At 40.0% G+C, this 19,541-nt stretch overlaps 1 protein-coding gene across 1 annotated transcript in view; it reads left to right on the forward strand.

Moving 5' to 3' along the window:
- The window catches only part of TUT7 (terminal uridylyl transferase 7), a 1,376,479-nt gene that overhangs the window by 773,826 nt on the left and 583,112 nt on the right, over positions 1-19,541 (forward strand). The gene's annotated exons all lie outside the window — the stretch shown is intronic.

A 19,541-nucleotide genomic window follows, 5' to 3' on the forward strand; every position in this document is an offset into this window, starting at 1 on the left:
GATAACAGGTGTATTTAATGCATCTATGACGTGTGCTAAACTGCATGTGTACGGATTGATGGCAGGTGTGCTAGATGCACCCATAACAGTGCAGATTTAATGCATTTAGCATAGGGATGTCAATGAATCTGTGACTATTGTTGGGAGATATTTGCTGAACATAGGATAATTACACAGTAAAAGATTGATGCTGCACTGTTGATAATGTTACTGTGATATGTTAAAGAAGTTCCCCCATCAAGTGATACATTGTACGACCTTAGCCATCCTGTTACCCAAGCGCAGAGTGCTGATGTGCTGGGGCAGAGGTCCATTCTCTAAGGTCACTGACTGGATCAAAGACTTGATTTGTTTTGTAATGAAACAAACATTTATACTACCCTCCTCCCAGCCATGTCATAACCAAGCAACATGTGGCTGCCCCTTCGTCAGTACTTGCTATCATGGACTCACAACACATAACTGTGATTACCTACTGCCCATGCTGGTTGAGATTATGTGAAGGATACTCAGACACTCTTTGTCCTCTTTGAAAACATTGTATCATTATGACTTTGACTTAATGCTACCATTTGATCTTTTGTGTGGTGTTTAATAACCTTAATGTCTCTCCATCAAGAACATATGTTCATGGTTTTCATGTTATAAAATGTTAAATAAAGGTTTAAAGAAAGGCATCGTTGATGATAACAAATAGACCTGTAGGATCGCAAATTCACCCTACTTGCTCTTCAAACGAATCTCCAAATCGATCAAGCTTAAACAGAACAGAAGCATCTGTTTTCATATAATCTACCACCCCCAGGAAACATACCTTCCATTACCCTTTCATGACCTTTTCACTTATAGTCAATATACCAATATTTTTCCTGCAAGACGTTCACATTCGTTGACGATTGTAAAAATGAACTCACTTCCATATTATAGGACATATCTTTCCTTCATGACCTCAAACACCAACTCTTTCCCAACTCACCACAAGGTTAAAACATTTGATCTGATCTTCCCTCCCAATGGCAATATCAACCTTGAAAATCCCAGCAAATCCCTGCTATTTAGACTAGTCAGGCCACCCTTCTATTTAATTTTATACTGCTCCCTTAAGAGGTCAATATAAACCTATGAAGATCATGAAAATAGCCCTAACTCTCTGAAAGCCTCAAAACCACCACATCAGACAAACGTGCATACCAATCCCTCTATTACAAGACATTGACACTTAACATTATGAACAATCTAGCACCACATACTCTTAGATCTCTCAAATATATAATTTTTAACATCTGGAACCCCATCTGAATTCAATATATGCAAAAGCTAAACCAGGAAATGTGAAGAAATAGCAAGCAGATGAATCATTACAAGTGCACAATCTATAGAGTTAAACTCACAAGTACCTAACACTCTGGCTCTAAGCCAGCTATTTCAAAGATCTGATCAGTAAGGCTGCTAACTGCCCTAAGCACTTTTCCGCATCATTAAACATTGTTTCAGCTTAGCTCACTCAAAACTCCAATATCAGTTGCCACCAATGTCATCTTTTTGACCATAGAATCTCAAAAGTGCAAAAAAGCCCTCATCTATCTACACACAAGACTTCCACCAAGATCAATTCGCAAATGATCGTTCTTCAACAGGCTTGACCTCCAGTCCCTCCTCTAAATCCTCAGAGCATCAAATCCTTCACCTTTTTTTGATCACCCCATTCCAGCTTGCTTGATGAAAGCTTGTGCCCAAGACATTGCCTTTTTAAAACTCTAAATCGTCAGTTCGTCCTTTGAGGAAGACACATTCCCCTTAACACTAAAGTATGGCATATCGCACCCTTAAGAAACCCAACTCTGGTCCTCCAAATTTTCAGACCAGTCTCCAAGCCACCCGTAATAAAATTGTCAATACAACTCCGGGCACACAAATCCAATAACGACCTTCTAAAATCTATTCAATATAATTCAATATGTAGACCTGAAACTGCAACTATAAAACTACAAGATGACATTCTCAGATGCTTGGCTGAAGGTTACTTCCTCCTACTTTCTCTAGATCCGTCTTCAGAATTTGACAATAAAGACCTTGAAATACTTATCATCATCATGTCTGTCAGAATGGAAATGGAAGGTCAAGTGCTAAAGTGGATTTCTTCGCTCCGGTCACCAAGATCCCAGTTTCTTCAAATGGAATCATTCGCTTTATTGCTATAGTGAAATTCCACTGGGGACCAACATTATGCCATTACTTAGTCAATTCATACATGTAACTATCAGGCAAAATGATCCAGGACATTTCTTCAAAAGAAAATAGCTTAACTGAGCCAAATCTGCCTGCTAACTGTTTGTAAAAATTGCCTAAAGCAACATTGCCGCAGCAAGGGTAACTTGTACAGTAAGCAAGAAAATAGACAGTGGAACCCTCTGTGAGACAATATAGGGAAAGGGACCTGTTAGGTTAAAAGTGTATAATACTGAAAAACATACACTGCTCCTTTAAGGATGCAGCAGGTTCCATCTCTAAGCATGCATTGTACTGGCAGTTACTTCCTGGGCTCAGTTTCTTTTCTGGCTCATGCTGAGAGGATCTCAGAACACTTCAGGAGTTATTCACCCTATTTTTTAGAGGGTTTCGCCTCAGAATTACATTTTCCTCGCTTCAGTTGATGTCTTGTGTGTTTGAGGTTTTGCCTTTCTATTTTTTTCCATCTCTGAATCAATTTTTCACATTATGCCTTCACCTTTTATAAAGTGTCCCTCTTGTGGCAAGAAGAAGGCTGCCTCTGACCCACATGCAGTGTGTGTGATGTACTTACCATCCCTATATCTGGTGAAGGCGTGAGAGTTTTGTCAAAAAATGGTAAAAAGAGCCTTCAAAGAGCATGAAGGAATCCGCCTTAGGGAGAAATTAAAAGGTCTCGTAGTGGAGGAGAATAGAAAAATACTTCCGTCCGTTCAAAGACGGTGCCTCTTCTACTGTGTCCATGCACTCTCTAAGCAAAAAGGGAGACCACAGGAGAACATGCAGTCTACATCATCACCACTTAGAGTGTTCCTGCAATTTCTAAGAACACCATTCTGTGTTATGAGTCTACATCAAAACACGGTACGGCACCAAGGTGTTCAACGTCGAATGCCAGCTCTGCAGCAGGTATGATATTGATGCAGAATAATGGACTCCTTCCACCAAAGAAGTCCTCTGCCTTGACTACAAGTCAACCAGTTACACTGCCTAGAATTCGATGTTGAAGCATTCTTTACGGTACTTGAGAAGATTTGTGTTGAGTCACTCGCCATCAAGGAGTTTCACGCTGCTACAATTGGAGCAATAGGATTTTTCCATTTTGCTCCTTCACTTCTATAATACCCTACTTTACCACCACTCTCTCCTTTGCTATTGGGTCCATCCAAGATAGTAATTCCTAAGGGGGATCCACTTTAGGTCCCAACTTCTGCCTGTGGAACTTTCATGGAAACCTTTAATGGTTCCTAGAAGCACTTCACTGCTGCCTATTAGAAAGATGCTTTCAGCTTCAGTGCATCCAACATATCCTCTTGGGGCCTCACATAGTCCCACTCCTCGTACTGTAGTTTCTCCAAAGAAAAGGCACTATTTATCCTACTCAGATGCATCCTATACACCTTAAAAACCTACTTTACCTGCCTGCTCACCTTCTGTGAAAAGGACACTTAAAGACTTCAACACCACGATTCTTCTGCTTCATCATCTGGGCCTTCATGCTAGCCTATAGAAATGTCAACAATGTACAAATGTTCAATTACCTTGGGGCAATGTTAAACAAGGAGCTTAGTGAAGTGTATCCTTCAGAGGAAAGTGTCTACCATTCTTCAAAAGTGTCTTAATCTTCGGAAAACTACTTTTCCTACTCTCATCAGATTCCATCCCCCTAAGGTCACTGCATCATCATAGTGCCGATTGGAAGATTTCACGTGAGGCCTCTACTGCGATCACTTCCTATCCTTGATTTAAAAACTAAATAAAATAGTCTGTCCATGTTAATGTGCATTGGTAACCTCATATAGTACAGTTATTAATATCACTCCGCAATGAGTTACAGATGATGTTTTGTATATGAACTCATTTTACCTTTGAGATAGATAGGCACTGTTGGCCTTTATTTTTTTCAGCTGCTTGCAAGTTTATTATTAAACGTTTTATAGACAGTCAGTGGCTTACAAATTGCACCATACAATTAGGACAAAATCAGCCAAATTCGTCTCGATTTATATAATTCTACAATTCATAAAAATGCCACAAATTTTTTTAACGTATAGATATTTCGCTGCATAAATAATTGTTAGTCACTGAACATTGTTATTCCAGCGAATGTTGCGTTGTGGGGATATATATCCTCATTGGTCTGTGACCAGCTGTCTTGCAACTTGGTCCCTTTCAGAACTGTTTGTTCATCAGCGTTGCCTCTGTAGGTGTTATGGGTTCTGAGAATCTGGAAGGATGTTGATGGGCATGCTTGATATGCTTCACAGCTCTTTAGTAAACCTAATAAATTCAAAATTATTTATATAATATCAACTTTCAGAAATCCCTTGGCAAGACTCAGGCCTACGATGCACGTTGACACCCCACCTACCTCATTATATAGTGGAACAGTTAGACTTTGTGAGATAAACTGAAATGGCTGTTGTTGGGGGAAAAAATAAATGACTGCTACCAAAACATTAATGTGTGGAGATGTCAAAGGTAAGAAAACCTTGAATAGAATGGGACTGGCCACCAAGACAAGTTCAATGTCTCAGAGACAAGTCTTTAAAGGTTTTTACAGGTGTAGTAGTATTTCAGTGAGGTGGATTGCAGGTGGTGCTTCGCAAGAAATAAAGTATAGAAAATGTTTTGAAAAGGAGCCATCTAGCTAGAGTTTTCAAGGACCAAGGCGGTGCACGAGTAACGGTAGTGGATGAAGGAAAACAAGGATGCAATAAAGTTGTGTATAGAAAATAGGGAAGAAGTGAACAGACATAGACTCAAAGCAATATTTACGACTGACGAAAATGAAGTTGAATTGATGGTGAACCTGGAGTCTTTGTGTGAAATAATTCTGATGGAAATGTTCAATTGTTTGGGGTGTAACGTACAATTGCAGCCAAGTAATATATCTTCAAATGGGTATGAAGGAGAAGATATTAACAATTGTGGTCTCAGTATTCCAAACTAACAATTAAGGCGTGTCATTACATGTCATCCTTGACCACAGGTCAGCAGAGCAAGTGTTAGTGTTATAGGAGGGGACAATACTTGACGTTATTCTGAATAAATCTGATTTTTTTTTTTACAGAAGATATTAAAGGGTTAAATTCATGAGATTAAATTAAGAGAGCAAGATATACCAATATGGTGTTGGATGAGAAGGATTCCTCCTGCAGTGAGGAACGAACTAGAAGAGAATGCTTGCAGATGTGGAAAAGGAGGGGATTATAGAAGAGGTGTAGGCATCAGAGTGGCTTTCTACTGTTTTTAATACTAAGCAGGCCAACAACTATTTGAGATTTTGTGTAGAATTTAGGAGTATTAATCTAAACATAGCGATGGATAGTTTTCCGCTACCAAACATCAGTGGGATGATCACAATATTCAGTAACGCCAAAAACTTCTCAAGGCTTGATTTGAAGTCAGCCTACCACTAAATTCGAAGGCCCTTACCACTTTCATTACCATAGAGGAGACATCCAATTTGAAAGATTTCCCTTTCATTTGGCCTTAGCAATGAACATCTTCCAGCATTTGATGAACTGTTTCATCAGTTATATGAGTAGTGTCCCATTCTTTCAGGGCAATATTTTGATATTTGGTCTGACATAGAGCGATCATAATCATGTGTTGGAAGATATCCTCCAAATGCGAAGGAAAGCCAGCTTTGTAATCCATAAAGAAAAATGTAAATGTTTTGTGCAAGAATTTCAATGCATGGGGTACACCATTTCAGACATTGGAGTGAGCTAAAGGAAGATTTTGTTCAGTATTTTTGGTTAGGGCCTTCAGCTTTAGGGAAAGATCAATTACACTCCCTTTTTGGGACTTACATATTAATTTTGGAAGTTTATGGAAAATGTTGCTACAAAGGCGAAAGCCATGAGGGAATTGTTAATGATGGAAAGGAATAGTAAGTGTTCTGAGAGGCAAGAAGAGCTGTTTAAAAAACTTTTTTAAAGAAATTTCAGAAGTAGAAATTATTACTCAACCTGGGACCACCTTAACAGTGGATGCCTGTGCTCATGGTTTGGGTGGGCTGTACTTTGAGTTGTGATGAGAGACCTGTGGTGTTTTCCCTCAGATCTCTCAATGCATCTGAGTGTAATTACAATGTTATTGAGAAGGAAGCACTGGTGTCAGGTTGGGGTGCAGAATACTTCTGTATGCACTTGTGGGGCATGGGACTGAGAACTGATTGCAAACCGTTACTGAAGGTATTATATTACAGCAGGCTTTGCATTTAGGCTACAGGAGTTCCAATATCCCTTTTCGTCACAGGTAGGACAAATATACAAGATGCCTGTCTCTTAAGGTTGTCCTTAACCTGGCAGAATATGAATAGTAAAACATTGAACAGTGAACTCTTGGCCTGTGTTGTAGCAAGTGTGGAGAGTGCAATAGAGGAAGATGGTGCAGCAGTTTCTTGTGATAAGTGGGAGAGAGCCTTGTGGAAAGATATCATTTTGCAGGGGGATGGCAAGGTGTATAAAGATGGGATGGAAGTGAGAAGGAAAATTGAACCCTAACTTATGGCACTATGGTAAATTGAAGGATGAGTTGCTTTTAGGTATGATAAATGATGTTATGATAAGATGGAAGAGGTGTGTTCCTCCCAAGCGTGCGAGAATGAGGTTGTAGAGGTGGTCCATGAGGGGTTTGTAAGACATGCATTGAAAAATAAATGCCTGTTGGAAAGGCTTTGGTTAACTAGTTTAGATAAAGAATTGGTTTGAGAATTGTAGGTTATGTGCTGAGAGTGAAAAAAGGTTAAAAGTGGGTGATGATGTGTTGACCATTATGATTCCGTTGGAGGAGCCTGAAAGAAGATTTCCGTAGATTTCATAGGACCAATAGATGATTTGAAGGTACACGGTAGTACTAGTCAATGTGTTTTCAAGATGGATGAAGGCAGAATTTGTGAAGGATGTCATGCCCAAGTCAGCAGTAGCGATTTTGCCACATGAGTTTTTGAGAACACTTGGAGTTAAGCATGTTGGGACCTCCCTCTATAATCTGCACGGAAATGGAATAGTAGAGCATTGAAGGGGATAATTCATACAGCACTGAATGGTAGGAAATGTGTTGTGATGCATCGTACTACGCAAAGTATAATGACAGGCAGACTATCTTTTCAGGTGATGCACTTGAGGGAACCAAGAACTGAGTTTGTTTCCTACTGGTTGGGGGGCAAAGGACAGAGACAGGAGAAAAAAGGGAGATTCAAGGCAAAGATAGGGTGATTCAAGGCAAAGATAGGGTGATTGTGAATAAAGAATGGCTTGTTGATTCGGTCATGGTTAGGTAGGGGAGAAGAGGGACCCAACAAATCATCAGAACCGCTGAAGGCTGATAGGGTGCACACATAGCATGTGTTGAAGAATAGATGAAAATGGAACTAGAGGAGGGTGGCTTTGTATTTTAAGGAAGGAGAGAAAAGCTGTGAGAGCTGGATCAGAGAGGGCCAGGGAGAGGTTTTAGGGGAAGTGCAGTAGTTTCATGTTGATGAAGAGTAAAGACTGTGAGGGGTGCAGTAGTATCCACAATAGGATGAGCAGAAAGTTAGGAGGAGGTAGGGAATATTTTGAGCATGATGGAGGTGCTGGTCATGTGGGACAAGTTCCAGAGCATAGGATGAAAATGGAAGAGCCTAGGATATGAAACATCCATATCCTTCAATTCAAATCCTTATTCGGTTTATAAACATAATAAACCATAAAAGAATAAGCATCATAAAATACAAAGTTTAAAAAATAAGTTATCCCGAGTTAAAATTAATTTGAAAAAACTACCATATATCCTGATCCGGAAGAAGTAAAATTGCACATTTCATCAACATTCTAGCTGTTAAACATTTCTTTTCACGTATGTCATGGATAATGAACATGGCAGCTGCATTGTATACTGAAACATGATTTGATCTGGACAAATATGTAAAAGCCTACTAATAATTATACATTTTCTTCCTTATAAATAGTGGTTTTAAAAATGGTTTCCTACATATAGTGCTCAATTTGTAAAAAAGTTCCAGGTGCTTTGTCGACTGAAGTGATACTTTGTCACAGGGGCAAATCGATTTATTAGGGCCCTAACAACTCATTTTCAAGTGCATAACCAAGTGATGAACAATTCCTAAATGAAAACGTTTTAAAATATGCCTGTGGTATGTATTAGAGACATGATCAAATATGATTGTATCCTTGTTTGTTCATAAATGGACATGTAAAGGTAACTTTATTAAAATCTGAGGTTTCTTGTGTACAATCATGCCATTAAAATTCTCTTTCAGTTCTGTTTTTGAGAACTGAGCAATATTCTCCGAAGACTTCCAGAAATCACCATGAAGATCACTTATTCCACTTAGGGTGTCTCTAATGTGTACAATCCATGGTATTTTAAACACATGATCCAAGGGTAAGCAGTCCTTATGATTTTTTTTTTTGTCGTCCTACATGACACAGGCCCAAGATCTAAGCCGGGAGCGATCTAACGGAGAGCGAATGTTCAGAATAGCTTAGTCTTTAAGTTCCTTTGAGTCTCCTTCAAATTATATAGGAGGGAGATTCTGCTTGACCACACCATCCTCCTTCATAGTTGAGATGTATCCTAATTGTTTCACAAAGGAGGGTGCACCAGAGAAGAAGTCCAAATCATTACAGTAGTTCCATGTAGTTTCTTTTATTCTTCAAATATAGTCACAATTGGACACCAGCCATCATACAGTTCCTATGCCAAGATCAGGGCATCCTTTGGGCACAGAGCGCCGAGGGGGGACTTGACACCCTGAAAACATTGCCTGATGCAAAAGTGGACTTAGTTTTTTTGCATTTTCCAGCACACACTTGGTACATTGCCTTCTCTTGCTTCCACCCATCTTAGATAGCTTCTTTGAAGACCAATACGCTCTGTATAGAGTAAAAAGATGATTCCTCCTCAATCCTTATGAATTATTGTCTCAGAAGTCAATTCTGGGAAAGCTAAAAGTCGTCTCAAGAATATATTCTCTTGTCTTTGCATTGATGTATTACTTCCATGACCTTGTACACCTGCGCTGTATAACACTGCTGCAACAGATTTGGTGCTGTAGAGGAACAGCATTTCTTTGCTGGGCTTAGTACCTAGTTTAGTGGCAAATTTTAACATATCTTCAGTGGTTATCATCATATTGATGCAGCTAACTCTCTTTTGTAAATTCCAGATATCCTGTGAAGAAAATTGTAAGTCCAAGTAGTTAAAGATTTGGCCGTTTGTGATGCAGCCTCCCTTATTATGGAACGGACTGGTCTTCAGCCTTGTCTTAACACAGCTTATTGTGAACCTTTTTTTTTTTTGTTTTTGCTTTTCTTTCGATCTTGCTCCTCCATATATTCAGTAAGAAAATTAATAACGTTGTGCAGACCAAAACGGGTTTGAGATTGTAAAACTGCTTCATCAGCACACAATAGTATGGCACAGGCCGTTGGCCAACTCTCGTAACATTGTTGCCAAGGGCCTGGAGTTTTTAATTGACGCCATTTATATAATGGGAAGAAAAGAAAGGATCAAGCATGCAATCCTAACTCGCTCCTCTCCTTCTGTTAAAAGGCAGGGTTAGTTCCCCAGATGGCCCCAAATGCACCCTAGCAGATACATTGTTGTACATATGGGATAGAAGGGAAATGATGTCCTTTGGTGCACCAAGTTGATTCATGCAAAGCCACAATTCATTATGGTTCAACAAGTCAAATGTGCTGCTCAGATCTATGATAAGAAAAACAAGAGCGTCCCAAATGTCCCTATGAACTGGGTATAGCTGATGAGCAAAAATACAGTTGTATACAAAGAACTCATTACAACGAAAAATATGCAAGAAGTATTAATTTCTTGCGCCTAAGTTGGAATGCAGTTGGAGTAAATAAATGTACCATTCTAGCGATATCATTTCATTGATTGCGGTGATGAATCTAGCTAAGGATAGAAAATAGCCCACACTCAACAGTACTTCTGTTGTGCTCACCTCAGCCGAAAATGGGCGTATTTTTATTTGCATTAACAGTAGTTAGAAAAATAGAAATCTGTTTGTGTATTCACACCATATACAAGATAATATCAAACATGTGACTCATGTGCCCCAGTCTAGTGACACTAACCAACAGTGAAGTAGTTTGCAGTGACAATATAAGGAAAAGCGATGAGTTATTGGAATAGTAAGGGAAGTCTTTTAGGGAATCTGATTTTAATCCATCATTCTACAGATTATTTCTAGTATTCTGGGACTTTCCATTTTTGGTGTGGACGACGTTTCGACAGTCTTGTGTTACGGGGTCTCTTCAGGACAGGGATTCTGGGGACTAGAAGTAGGACATATAATTAATTAGTATGAGGGTATAGGATAATTAAGGACTGTGAGGTGGAAAAAAAGAGGAAGGCTTACCCTGGGCACTCATATTCTTCTGCAGGGTCTGAATCTTCTTCAGAGCATTGAGACAAAGTCTTTTTCAACGACAAACAAGAGGTCCCCCTCCACCCAACTTTCTACCCTCAGGCCCAAATCCAAGTTTATCCCAGCTCATGCTTTGATGCCTCCAGAGATTCTGGCTTTCGAAAAAGCTGTCCTCGAGGACATTCACAAAATGAAAGCCAAGAAATCGTTCACCCCATATAATATAGCCTTATAGCCCGCCGTAGTGGGCTATACCGGCTATTAAAGGCCCGCTGCAGCGTTAAAGGCCCGCGCCGAAGGCGAGGGACTTTAACAAAAGCAGCGGGACTTTAATAGTGGTATAGCCCTGCTACGAAGGGCTATAAGGCTATTAGAACATTCTGCCACTAGAGGGCAGAATGTTCTAACAAATTAAACAAAGGCTTCTCGAAGCTCGAGGAGATTTAAATCCCCTTGAGCTTCGAGAGGCTTTTGTAAAACATTGGAATGTTGCTCTGCGGGCCTTTACCGGCCCGTAGAAGCACGGAGCACTCCATTGTCTACAATGGAGTGCTCCACATTCCAATGTTCTAATATGTCCTTATTGGAGCAACAATCGCTACTGAAACCAAAGAAAGAAGAATCAATCATTATAAAACCAGCCGATAAAGGCAGTGGCATTGTCATCCAAGAGAGATCCGACTATAAATGGAAATATTGAGACAATTGGGAAATACTCATTATAAAGAACTTACCCAGAATTATCCACTAATGGAAATCAAACAACGGATACTGGAAGTAACCAGGAATGGCCTGGAGGAAGGTTTCCTCACCCAGCTGGAATTCAAATTCCAACTGGGTGATAAAGGAATTTGAATTCCTTAATCAAAAGAATCCCAGGACCCCGGTGTGGTGCACCTTACCCAAGATCCATAAAAACACCACAAGTCCCCTAGGAAGACCCATTTTGTCTGGATGTGGATCTATCTTGGAGCCGTTGAGTCATTATATAAATAGCTTCATTAAAGATTTTGTTTCCACTCTAGACACCTATGTACCTGACAGTACATTCATGATCAACTTGATTGAAGGAATTGAATATGACCCCCTGGAGGAGATACTCGTGACACAGGACATAGACTCCTTATACACGAATATTCAGCAGAGAGAAAGTATGGAAGTCATAAAGGAAATTTCTGGACTCCCGCCCAGCACCTGTCTGTCCCTTCTGGATTTATTATTGACTTACTGGAAATTGCTCTATCTGTGAATTATTTCTTCTTCAACACCACATACTATCAACAATGCTCAGGGACATCCATGGAGGCAATATTCGCACCTAACCTGGCTAATCTGTACGTTGGAAGTTTAGAAAACAAATGCGTCACTTCCCAGACCAATCCATTCAACGGTAACATCAAATGTTGGAAATGATATATCGATATTTTTATGATATGAGTTGGCAACATAGACAGATTGAAAATGTTTATCACCTATCTCCATAACTGCCAGTCAGCACTCACTTTCACCTACAGTGCAGACAAAGTGTTCCCTTCCTGGATTTGAAAATACACAACAAAAATTATCAATTGATTGTAAGCCTTTACAGGAAGCCCACAGAGCGAAACACATTGTTGGAATACAACAGCTTTCACCCACGTGCCTTGAAAGATGGACTTCCATATGGGCAGCTTTTAAGATTGAGAAGAAACTGCACAGATAAAGAAAAACATTTTTAAGGAAGCTAATATCCTAAGTGTCAAACTACGAGGAAGAGGATACCCCAAGCGGCTAATAAAAACATCAATGACAAGAGCCTGGTTCAGCCCACGAGAGGAAATACTGAAGAGCAAACCAAAGACACTGATGAAAAGAAATATCTTTATCACCATCTTCTGCCCTCATAGTTCACAAGTTGTGAAGAAGATTAAGAGACATTGGCCCACACTCAATACACTCTATGTATGTCAAGAGCTGCTGATGTTCTCATACCGGAAAGTGAAAAATATAAGAGATCATCTTGTGCATTCAGGTACTAGCATTGCTAAACCCAAAACCACCATCAATGAGATTTGGTCACTACCGCCTACCACCGGCCATTTCAAATGTGGTAACTGCATAGCCTGCCAATACACATCCAATATCAAACACTTCACACATGGGAACATCACATGGACTCTACACAACCATACTAACTGTGCTACTCCCAATGTCATCTACTGTATCTTGTGCCTGTGTGACCTTATATACATAGATCAGGCAGTACAGCAAGTGAAGACATGTATCAGCCAGCACAGAAGCAGGATACCCGGTCTGGTTGAAAATTCCCCATTGGTCCAACATTACAAAGATAGATCCCATACTGTAGATGAATTACGCTGGCAGGTCATCAAGAAAGCAAAAACCCCACTGAGAGGTGGTAACATTTCACTGATCCTTCAAACCCTAGAGTGCAAATGGATTGATAAATGTGACTCAATAAGAAAAGGCTTAAATAGTCTTGAGGGGTGGCGGAAATTCATCAGCTTGAACTGATGAGGCTCCCCGATACATGACACACTTAGGCAGGATGCTCTGCTTATGACCACTTCTATCATTACTGCATGAAACCACCACAATAGAGGTCAGCACCCTGAATGAGGGCACAGTCCTTTACAGAGCTCTAGGCATACACACTTTGTGATCTGTTATCAGTCTGAGCAATTGTGTTACCTACAGTAAGCATCCATACGGCACGCTTCTATGAGCTCTGCATCCGTTTTTGTAATTCACATATTGAGATACCTATACATGTGACTATCACTCTGTTTTAAATATGTATCATCCTTGGGCATCTTTCTCCTGTACCCAATGGGTGCCCATGAATCTAAATTGCATCTTCTGATGTAGTTCCCGGATACATGACACTCTCAGGCAGGATCCTCTGCTTATGACCACTCCTATCATCACTGCATGAAATCACCACAATTGAGGTCAGCATCCTGAATGAGGGCACAGTCCTTTACAGAGCTCTAGGCATTCACACTTTGTGTTTTTATATTTACCAGAGTCATTATGTAACATACAGTAAGCACCCATACAGCGCACTTTTATGAGTTCTGTTTTCCGTGTTTTTGTAATTCACATATTGAGATTCAGAAACATGTGACTATCACACTGATTTAAATATGTATCATCCTTGGGCAGCTTTCTCCTGCACCCAATTAGTGCCCATGAATCTAAATTGTATCTCCTGTACAAAATGTATGTGCCGTAATTCTAAGTCACATTATACTATGGTGGTATTATTGAATACGGAAATATATATTTGTGTCCCCCTCTTTAGGAAATAGTTAAATATGCTTTTATTCCTCAATAGAGAGGTATCCCTTACAAGGCATGTGCAAACTGTAATTAAAAGATTGTGATTACCCCCTTGTATATAGGTAATAGGACAATTCTACCAAAGAAGACAGTATGAAATTACCGAGATGCCCCTTCCTTCCTGGCACTCTTTTTATATCAAGGGATACTGCAATTAGAACCCAATTCCAGAAATATTCCTGTTACTATGACAACTGTAAATGCCAACATACATGAGTCTTCAGGTGCCCTCGCACATGCGCACTCTTCACTTACAGTTACAGACACATCCTTATTGTATCTGTTATGAGAGTTGATCACCGATCTTCAATTAGTAGTTAAATTCATCCTTCCGTGCTCACACCCTAAATGTGAGATACCATACCTTGGAAGGTTGAGGACAATATGTGGTGAAATTAGCCCCGCTGGTTTTTATATTAATGGGTATACCTCGGGAACCCATTCCAACATGGCCGTATCCTTCCTTTTTAATTTTTGATAGTCTATAGCGGTACCTCTCTACAATCGCACCCACGACTACAGGTGCCATTGCGCATGCGTTGACTGAGCAATGCACTCGCTGCGTGCACTTCCAACACCACTATATAGGTTGGAAGTCATCCTGCGCTATCGTAGCATCATTTCCAAACTCAGACGGACCTCCGTTTACGGGACTAAGGTAAGCCTCCCCCTTCCGATAGATAATACGAAGCTCGCTCTCTATCTGTCTCTCCACTAATTCCGCTGTTTTTGCAGACCCACATCAACAGCTGCAACAGTGCAAATAATTGGGTTACCACTGTTTTCTCTTTATTCATGATACAGTGACATTGTTCACTTCGCTGTACTGACTCCTGGTGAGTATGGGAAGCCTTTCCTTCCCCTTTCTAGTTTTTATTATTGACTTATAAATACGAGTGTATCCTAATGCGGTCATTTCTCACAGGAATCCCCCAGTAACCCTGGCAGTTACCTCATCTTCCCCCATCAAGAATCTTGTTATTCTGATTAACAGGCAGAGGCCGCAAAATTACACTTTTAGGGTAAGAACTGGACCTTTTTTTGGCATTTCTATAAAGTTCCCATACCTATTAAGAATTGGTGTACATTAATGCACCCACCCCTGTTCGATTAGGAAATTAGCCATTTTGGCTACAACTGACACTATTATAGAACGATTGAATCCACTACACCCCCGGCTAAATCTGAGTGCCTAGGGTAAGCCTTCCTCTTATTTTCCACCTCACAGCCCTTAATTATCTTATTCCCTCATATTAATTATATGTCCTACTTCCAGCCACCAGAATCCACGTCCTGAAGAGACCCCGTAACATGAGAGGGTCAAAACGTCGTCGACCCAAAAAAAAAGAGAGTCCCAGAATACTAGAAATAATCTCTACAATGATGGATTAAAATCAGATTCCCTAAAGTACTTCCCTTACTATAACCAATCGCTTTTCTTTATATTGCCACAGCAAACTACTTAACTGTTGGTTATGGTCACTACACAGGGGCACATTCTGGATCACTTTTGGATACCTCCTTAAAACTTAAAATAATGATTGATTCTGACCAGGATGAGGATATGTATCCAGCACCTTCCACATTTAGAACCATAGTTAGCAGAAGTGCCCATAAGGATGGGAAATACTTGTAGGTATCCAGAGGAACACCATAGGGGCCTGGGGGCTTTCCCTTTGGCCTTTTATCCAATGTTCTTATTGCCTCCTCTAAACTAAAAACAATGGAGGCTGGCTGAAGGGTCAGATTTACAAGTTCTGAGTCAGAACTTCTTGGTGGATTTATAATAGAAGTAAAATAGTCCACTCATACGTATGCTAAAATGGAGTAGTTAATTTTTGGGACTGGATTATTACTAAGAAAGGGGGCATTTATCATTTTGCAGAAAAGGCACTTGTGCCTAGTCTCTGCTGCCTGAATTCGGTTTTCCCATTCCTCTTCCGAGAGCTCTATTTTGCTTTCAAATACGATCTTTTTATACCCGAGCATGCAGGCCTGAATAGCAAGTCTATTCCTAGGATGTGATGGAGGGTCTTGATGTGTTTACTTTGTGCGCATTTGCTTGAGCTATCCCTTTATTGGTGTTCACTACCTTTTACTCTCCTAGTTAAGAGTACATTTAAGAATTGGAAATAGCAGGCCTCTTGGTTTAGACATGTCATTAAGTGATTTCTGTTTTCTGTAATTAATGGTGTAATAAACCTAGATGAATCCACTCCAGACCTATTGGGTCTTACCCCGTTCTGCTTTTAAAGTTGACAGGGAGGAGCTTGGGGTTGACTGAAACCAGTATGTGGTCAAATATACTGTTGGCACCTCAGCCAATAAATGGAAGTGGCGGGAGGAGCATTATGTGTCCTCCAAGCTTAAATTGTGCTTAAACATCGGATTATTCAAAGCTACACAATAAGAACAGTGTAGACAATGCTTTGAACCCTTGCCTTGAGTATCCGTTAGGTCACACACGTGTTTTGAGGGAAGGGTACATTTAATGTTAAAATCCCCAGTCCATTTTAATAAGATGTAATTTGCACTTCGTTGGAGAAAATAATCTAGATCTTTTTCCAATGCCTCAACCACACCCACACTTGAGGCATCAGATTCGTTGTCATAGAAATTATCAATAAATCAGGATTACCTTCAGAATGTAATAATACAAATTGTTAATATTGTAATGCTGAAAATGTTTTGCACACTTTTTGTTGTTATGGTCGATACTAGAGCACGCAGGCCCCATTTAGCCCCCTCCACACTAGATTGGGTGGCAGCCGTCCAAATGGATGAAACACCATAATGGGCAATCATATCTACCTACCAGCCATGTCTCTTCAAGGCACAAAGCCTGGACTACTTTAATGTATTTACACCTGCCCTCAATTAAAAAGTTATTTGTAATGCCTGTAGGATTCCATGATAGTCGAGATGCCGAGAGTGTAGAGTCGTCTTAGCAATGGCCCAACGCTGTTGGTCTGTGTTAATTATCAATGCACTGGGAAAGGGGATGTTAGGCAGTTTCTTGACTGTAGAGGAAAGGCAATCTATTTCCTCAAGAAACTCTAAAGGGGCAAACTAATTGTTTGTGACCACATTGTAACTTTGTCCATGGTGGCTACGGGTGGCCCTTCCCTTCTAATTGATATGTCCCTGTAGAAATTGTTCAGGTATGTAAAAAAATAAAAAAAAAGCCAAGTAGTACCACTTGAACACTGCCTCCAAGACAGACACCATGAAGTTGCATATTCCATAGGATTGAAAGTATATATTTGTCTGAGTATGTCAAAAATTCAAAACAACACAGTCCACCTGGTTGGATTTCCGATCCATTTGACTTTCCTTATGGACTGTTTTGTTTTTGAGCTATCACTGGGGCTCCCTTGTTTTAGGGCATACAGTAAGAACCTGCTTTATTATGAAGACCTAAGGTGTAGCTTACGGTGGAAGGTGCAAGATGTCTTCTGGCAAATAGTTAGAATCCCCAAGTACTCCGTGCCGTATACTTGAAACCCTTCCCATACGTTCAATTGCCTGTACTTTTTCATGCAGAATTGGGCTTGCAGTTTTGTTTCACTAGGATGATTTTGTCTTGGGAGGTAGCATTGCAAGTTCACATTCCTTGGCTGGGCGCAGCTCTGTTCTGGCTTCTCTGGTTTATCCCTAGAGGGGCTTTGTCTTGTCTTAACTTTTCTACTTTCATTAATGACTTTTTGTGTGCTTTGTGTTTTACTTACACTTATAATGTTAATGTGTTTCTTTAAAAGCTACAATATATTTGCTACAGCAGTTTCAAACATGACTATTTTGCTTAGCCCTACCATGACTGACTTCACATAATTCTCCAAGTCTTTCATTTGGGAGCCTAGGCTCTGTGTTTAAGGTTCGAGGACAGCCCCTACTTGTATTATCTCCATCTGCCCAGTAACGTTTACCAGTGCCATTTTCTTTTTAATTGACGGAGGTCGCACAGTAGTTGAAGAGGAGCTTGTAATCGGGGACAGAGGGGCTTTTGAGAACATGGATTGTTCTCGTTTTGTGAAGTGTGTTTCCATCAGAAGGAGCCACCTCACCCCCCCCCCCCAATTGTAATAAAAACCTCAGTAACTGTAAATTGCATTGCTTCGACTCTTTCCTTCACAATCTCTTCATTTATCAGACCTGTTGCTCCAGAAATGTAATTTATAATAGAGCTGAAACCTGAAGTGGTACTATTGTTACTGGTACTTCCCAGAGTGTTTTCCCATTTCCCCATTGTTTCTGGTGGTGTTGATACATTAAGCTAATATATCATCAATTTCCTTGGGTGAAATTAAGAAGATAAGTTGGGTTTGTGCTTACAGGTAATGATACTAGATGTCAGGGGGTTGACCCAGCCCAGCTTCAGTTAGGCTTGGACGGGCTAAGATTGGCCCGTCTTGGCCCAGGTGCTGACCAGAACGTCCCACGCAGCTGGAGACTGCATGTCCTTAAACAGTGCCTTCCACAGCAGCTGTGGGCTTATTGCACGTCCGATGGTGTAGTTCTTTAGTTAAAAGCGACCACCATACAGAAGTGTCCTGCACTGCGGAAGAGTGAGTGTCCTTAAATAACGCCTTCACACAGCAGCTGTGGGCCTGGTCCATCTTGGATGGTGTAGTTATCGAGGTAAAAGTGGCCACTAAACAGAAGAACGTCCCAGGTCAAATTGCAAGACTTTGTGCCGACATTAATTTTAGCAGATTTAGAATGCTTATGCCTGTATAGGTTTATCTGGTATTAAATTCTCATGTTCCTGTTAAGTAGCTGTGAGGTTATCTTTCTTTTATTTTTTTACTTGTCTTTGTACATATTTGAGGGATAAAATGTATCAGCAGGATATTTTGTGGTTCTAATGTGAAATTGTTTTTGTTAATCGTAAAGGGGAAGATGTGTTATACCAGGGGATGCTGGTTTGTGGGCATGTATCATCATTGGTATGTAGCCCACTTTCTTGCCTATTTCAAAACCTTGAAATTGTTTCTTCATCAGTGTTCACCTGTGAGGATAAAGAGTTTCTGAGAAGCTGGGAGGCGGTTACTGGGCAGACTTGCCTGCTTCACAGCTCTGTGGCGAACCTAATAGATTTAGTTTTTACGGATGTTTCCTGTATGACTCCATTACCTAAAATATTGCATTATGGAAGATTTGTGATGTTTCCAGTGTTGCTAAACTTTGTAGTAAAACAAAAAAAAACTAATTCTTAAATGTACTTGATTGTGACCTTTCCTGTATCATAAAGGTTTTTTAAACCAAAGAAAATATCATAGAGTATGTATTTTAAATGATCTCTTTATTCCCAATCATAATTTTATCCTTTGCACTGTCGCTTATAGAGAACCAAATTCATCTACACATACATGCTTCCAGTTTTATCATCTTCAAAACATCTACTGAATTGTACTTTATATAAGAATACAATACAATCCATATTGTACAATTTATAGTTTTGCTTTTTATTTACTTAGTTTACTGATTTTGGCTATTTATATATTGCAAACCTAGCCACGGGGGTGTGGTAGTGCTTTTCAAAGTGAATCCATATATATTGTTT

Source organism: Triturus cristatus, chromosome 2_1 (assembly GCF_964204655.1).
Source record: "Triturus cristatus chromosome 2_1, aTriCri1.1, whole genome shotgun sequence".
NCBI lineage: Eukaryota > Metazoa > Chordata > Amphibia > Caudata > Salamandridae > Triturus > Triturus cristatus.